Genomic DNA, 6000 nt, shown 5'->3' on the forward strand with positions numbered 1-6000 from the left:
TATTTCATGTGTCAAGCATTCACTGAATGCCTACTATAGGTTGGTGATGGTACTTGACACTCAATATACAAAAGAAGAATGTGACATAGTTCCTGACCCTAAGGTATCATAAACTGGTATAAGGACAGAGACAAGTGGACAAGCGTAGATCAGTGAAAGGGCTGCTAATTGAGCAAGCACGAGATGCTGCTGGGATCCAGGGATGATCAACTCTACTCTGGTTGAGAGTCATGGTCAAGAAGAGTTGATAGTAGGATAAAAAGAACTCCAGATCTTCCTCCACTTTTTAAAAAATGATTTATTTGTTTATTTGAGAGCAAGAGAGAGCACAGAGGTTGGGAGGGGCAAAGGGAGAGGAAGAGAGAGGCTTTTAAGCAGGCTCCCTGCTGAGCACAGAGCCCAGCTTGGGGCTCCATCTCATGACCTGAGCGGAAACCAAGAGTCCAATGCTTAACTGACTGCGCCACCCAGCCTCCCCTTCCTTGACTTTTGATGGGGTTACATCCCAGTAAATCTATTGTAAGTCGAAATACATTTAATATACCTAACCCACCAAACATAGTAGCTTAGCCTAGCCTACCTTAAACATGCTCAGAACACTTACACTAGCCTATAGTTGGGCAAAACCATTCAACACGAAGCCTCTTTTATACTAACGTGTTGAAAATCTCCTGTAACTTATTGACTGTTGTACTGAAAGTGAAAAACAAATGGTTGTGTGGGTACAGAACAGTTGTCAGTGTTCGGGTTGTTGACCCTGGTGATGGTGAGGCTGACTGGGAGCTGGAGCTGGGTGCTTCTACTCAGTATATCACAAGAGAGGATTGTACCACATAGTGATAGCCAGGGAAAAGTCCACAGTCAAAATTCCATGTATGGTTTCTACTGAACGTAGACCCCTTTCACACCATCATAAAGTCAAACCATCATAAGCTGAACCATGATAAACTGGGGACTGTCTATACAAGGTCTTAAAAAAGAAGAAGAGGTTTATTTGGCAGCAAAAGAAAAAGTATTCACGGCAAAGAGGCAGCTTGGGAAAAAGGAGCGGAATGAAACACATCAGTTGTAATAAAAGTAGGAAACTGGGAGAAGTAGGGTTGGGTGGGTAAATAAAACACTATCACCATAAACCTTGCCTAAAAAACTTGAAAGTATTGAATTTGTCAAAAATCGTTAGAGGACTTTAAACAAGAAGACAATATGATCAGATTTGCCTTCAAGAATGTTCTTCCTGATGCCAGTTAGGAGGATGCAATGGGTGAGTAAAATACTACATAGGGAGTCCTTGTGTGCAGTTGAGAGACTATTTTAACGTCCACGTTACATATGATAAGGACCTGAGCTAAAGCAGGGCAGTGAGGATAGAAAGGAGGATTGAAAAATCATTTAGGAGCATCCATGTGGTTGCAAATGGCAAGATTTCATTTATTTTAATGGCTGAGTAATATTCCATCATGTATATAGACCACATTTTCCTTACCCATTCATCCATTAATGGACACTTGGGTTGCTTCAGTATCTTGACTATTGTAAATAGTGCTTCCATAATCATAGGGTTGCATATATCTGAAATTAATATAACACTGTATGTTAATTATACTTGAGATAAATAAATAAATAAATAAATAAATAAATAAATAAAATCATTTGGGAGGAAAATCAAAAGGACTTGGTGGCCAGCTGGATGTCTAGAAGGGGAGAAGTACTTAATGCCAAATATCTTTACTGCTGGTTATCACAGTCCACAACACATATTCCTGCTTCAGATCCTAATGGCCCTAATGGCCGTTAGGGTGAAAATGGGGTTGATAAACCTGCTGGAGCAAAAAACGAATATTTTAAGGAAGTTCTAGATTTCACTGGGGTCTTTTCTTTCTCCATTTAAATGCACAGAAAACCCAAGAAGGTTTGCTAGCTGAAATCTTATATATGGGGCTAATGGTGAACCCAGAAGGTCATGGTCTTCATCTCTTGATCAGTCCTTCCCAAATTAAAGGTGCACATCAATCACCTGGAGATCTTACTAAACCACAGGTTCTAATTCAGTGGGTCTGGAGTGGGGTTCGGGATCCCTCCTGTTTAACAAAAGCTCCCAGGTGGGGCAGATGCACTGGACTTCAATTTGAGTAATCTGTCTCTAGACTGTTCCACAAAGAGGGAGATACATTTTGTTAGTGGAACAAAATGACCACAGGCCGACTGCAGCAATAGGGAAAATAGTACAAGTCTCAGATTATGCTCTGGCTACTGCTACAGACCTTTTAGACCTTGTTTGGGTGGGGCCTCTTGGGAATGGTAACTATCCCAGGAAGAGAGCTGGTAACATCCTCTACAGTCATATGTAGTCTGAGCCAATAAGGTTGTCCTGGTGTTCCTGCAAGAGCCACAGAGTTTTCCCCCATGCATGTCTGCCCCCAGCATGTCTCCCTGAGTAATCAAGCCCCAACTCAAACCTGAAAATAACTCCAACCCCCTGGCCCACACACAGTCCCGCCTACCAAAAGTGGGATAGTGTAAGTTTTGTTTAACTTGCTGTGGGATTGAGGAATATTTGGGGTTTAAAGAGTTATAAAGGGCTCTTGGTAGCAATTGCAATATTTATGTACCTGTCAGCAGAGACAAACAAGACCGGAAATTAGGGAACCGGCCCCTTCTCACCTTGGGAGTCAGTCCTCATCCACGTTTGACCTCTACTCACTGACCATGTGGTGCTCAGGCTATGGTTTGTTTATATATGCCAGCTCTTCAATTATGAGAGCATAAGTCCTAGGGACCAGAACCAGATGCTGGGGTTGGCATTGCCTGGTGGGAGACTGGCACTGACAAATGGCCTTGGGTGGCTCAGACCCAACCTGGCCTGCTCTGGTTGCCTGAAATAGAGAGGAAATTTTTGCTGTAGGAAGACTGTATTAGGCTCTGAGATTAAGAGGAGTCTGGTATGAGGAGAGGAGCTATCTTGGGAATCAGAAAGCTAGTTCTAGCTCAGCAATAACTGGTTATGTGATTTTGGATGAGGCATTTTGTCTTTCTTGGCCTTGGTTTTTGTCTCTGAGAAATGAGGAGGTAGGCTAGGTCAGTAGTGTTCAACCTGTTCTCTGCAGAGCCCTACTGTCTTCATGGAGGTGCCAGGAGGATCAGGCTGGATCTAGAAAAATTAACCAACTCTGGCTCATGCGAGTTGGTAGCTCCCCCACATACACATGACCTTGGTTTTTTGGTGTCATGGTAACCTTTTGCCGTTCCACAGAAGTCTGCCCATTGGTGAGGCCACTGATTTAGATTTGGACTTTGTGTAAGAGTTCTTCCTAGCGTAAGCATTAATAAAATTCTAGAAGATAAGAAGACTCAAAAAAAAAAAAAAACATCAGCTCTAATGTTGCCCTTGGGAATTGCATGATCATGGATCACACGTGGAAAATACTTAGAAAAAAGCACATAAACTATATGAACATGACAGCACCGATCATATTTCTAGGGTATAGCTTCTCCTAAGAAAATTGACCTCTGAAAAATCAGCTCCAGAATTATTTTAGTAAACCAAACCAGAATGAATCCACTTTTTAAAAAATGCATTTATTTGGGGTCCTGGACCATAAGCTGGAGCTACTTAGCTGGAGCAACCACTAGACTTGTCTTCATCTCAAAATATTTCTTCTAAGTAGCCTATAATCTTAGCAATTCATTTAAAAGAGGTTGACCTACTTTCATTGTCTTGATTACGTGTTCCTATGTGTTAAAATCCTTTCTGAGGTCTGTACTCGAGGGATTGTTACCACACTAGTATTTGGCCAACTCTGATTTTCCCAGGAGGGTTTTCCTTCGGCAGGTTGTATGGGTTTACAAGGACTGAAGTGCCTAGGAGCAAAGTTCAATCAAAGTGGCTATTTATACACAACTTGTACTTACAATGGAGCATTTCACAAAGAACTTCCCTTTGTAACACTGACAACGGCGCCTTGAAAACAGCAGGCATACTTGTTGAATGACTGAATGACCATTCATTCATTTATTCATTCCATGGAATTGACCCCATCACAGAGCTTTGTATGAATTACTGTTTTCTGCTTTGGAGAATTGAAATGAAGCTATACTTCTTCTAATAACTATACTTTCATCTTGATTCACTCAGCCAGCTGGGGCTTCATATTTACCTGGCTTTGAAGATCAGTCTTTTTTGTGGGGGGTGGGGCAGAGGCTACCCACCATCATTCTACTATTCTGTTTCCTTAATAGGATTCTCCTCTTTGGCTCTTCCCTTGACCACAGAAGGATCATTCAACACAGACACTACTGACAAAAGGGGGCATTTTTTGTGTGAATAGGGGTAAGTCATGATTGGTTAATAGAGACTTGATTCTTAAAAAGTACAGTGAAATCTAGGGGATTTTCATTTTCAACAGAATATGGTTCTTGATCAGATTATATTAGAATATGCAAGTTCATGAGCACAAATTTTGAATTTGTTTAGATGTTTTTCATATTACAAACAAATACTTGATGGAAATTTGACATCAGAAGGCTGACAAATTGGACTCAGCTTCCCATGGGCCTGAGAGCATCTTGGGAAAATAGCATTACATTCCTACCTTCCAAGAGATGGGGAATTGGCTTTTTAAAGCATTGTGTATGAGAAAGGTGATTAATAAACTATAAAATATGTGAGATTATAGAGTCTGAAGATCTGCTCTGGAACTTAAAGGGTCAATGGGTCCAATTCACTTAGCTAAGAGAACTATGGGTGAGATAGCATGGATCACATGAGGACGTAGGGAGAGAAGAAAGCAGGAGATTATGGTTTCTGTCTCCTTACTTGACCTTGAGCCTCTGTGAAGCTTAGCATGCCCATCCACAAACTAAGGACAGAGGGTCTGCCTCTCACTTTTCAGTGATCTTGGAGGTTTGTGGAGATAGTAACGATCAGAACGTTATAATGTTAAAAGTGTTGGGGCACGTGGGTGACTCGGTCGCTTAAGCATCAGGCTCTTGATTTCGGCTCAGCTCATGATCACAGGGCAGTGGAATGGAGCCCTGCATGGGGCTCCACGCTCAGCAGGGAATCTGCTTGGGATTCTCTCTCTCCCTCCCCTTCTGCCCCTCCCTCTGCTCTCTCTCCCTCTCTCTCTCAAATAAATAAATAAATCTTTTTAAAAATAATGTTTAAAGTGTCACAGAGGAAGTGACACTTCTTTGAGGAGGACATGGTTGCAGCTATAACAGAGCTCTGAATGCCCCATTCCTGCTGCTGACTCACCACTGTTCCCTCTGGCCAAGGAACAAGCTTTTCAAGACACCGGGAAGACATCCGTGGAACCAGGGGTGGCAATTCACCGAATTCGAGTTGCTGTAACCACCCACAACATAAAATATCTGGAAAAGATATGTGCTGACCTGCTCAGAGGCACAAAGGAGAAGAATTTCAAAGTGAAAGGACCAGTTTGGAGGCCCACCAAGACTCTGAGAATCACTGCAAGAAAAATTCCTTGTGGTGAAGTTTCTCACACTTGGGATCCTTTTCAGACAAGGATCCACAAGGCACCCACTGATTTGCACCATCCTTCTGAGATTGTTAGGCAGATGACCTGTCAGTGTGGAGCCAGGCCTTGCAGGTGAAGTCACCATGGCAGATGCTTAAATCAACTTTTGAAATAAATTGAATATCAGTTGATAAGGAAAAAAAAAAGTCACAGAGGCAAGAGAGTGACTCATCCTGAGGCATCTATGGCAAAAACACAGGCTTTGAAGCCACCCGGACCACTGTTCGAGTCTGAAACTCTGCCACTTATTAGGATACTTTGAGAAAGGCATCTAACTTTTCTGAGCCACACAACTGTGGCTCTACCTTTAAAATGGAGATAATAAAGTTGGGATAAACAGGTATTTACATAAATGAAATACCCGACCTTACAGAGTACATATTTAGTTCACAGCTCTCATCACCATCATCCCAGCTAAGAAATAAGAAGTTTGTTTCCTAAACGTTCATTTATTCAACAGGTA

At 42.0% G+C, this 6000-nt stretch overlaps 1 pseudogene; it reads left to right on the forward strand.

The window, feature by feature from the left end:
• LOC121102832 overlaps positions 1 to 5635 on the forward strand; it is a 68102-nt pseudogene extending 62467 nt beyond the window's left edge.
• Positions 5636 to 6000: the final 365 nt, after the last annotated feature.

This window comes from Ursus maritimus, unplaced genomic scaffold, assembly GCF_017311325.1.
Source record: "Ursus maritimus isolate PB19 unplaced genomic scaffold, ASM1731132v1 scaffold_16, whole genome shotgun sequence".
Taxonomy (NCBI): domain Eukaryota; kingdom Metazoa; phylum Chordata; class Mammalia; order Carnivora; family Ursidae; genus Ursus; species Ursus maritimus.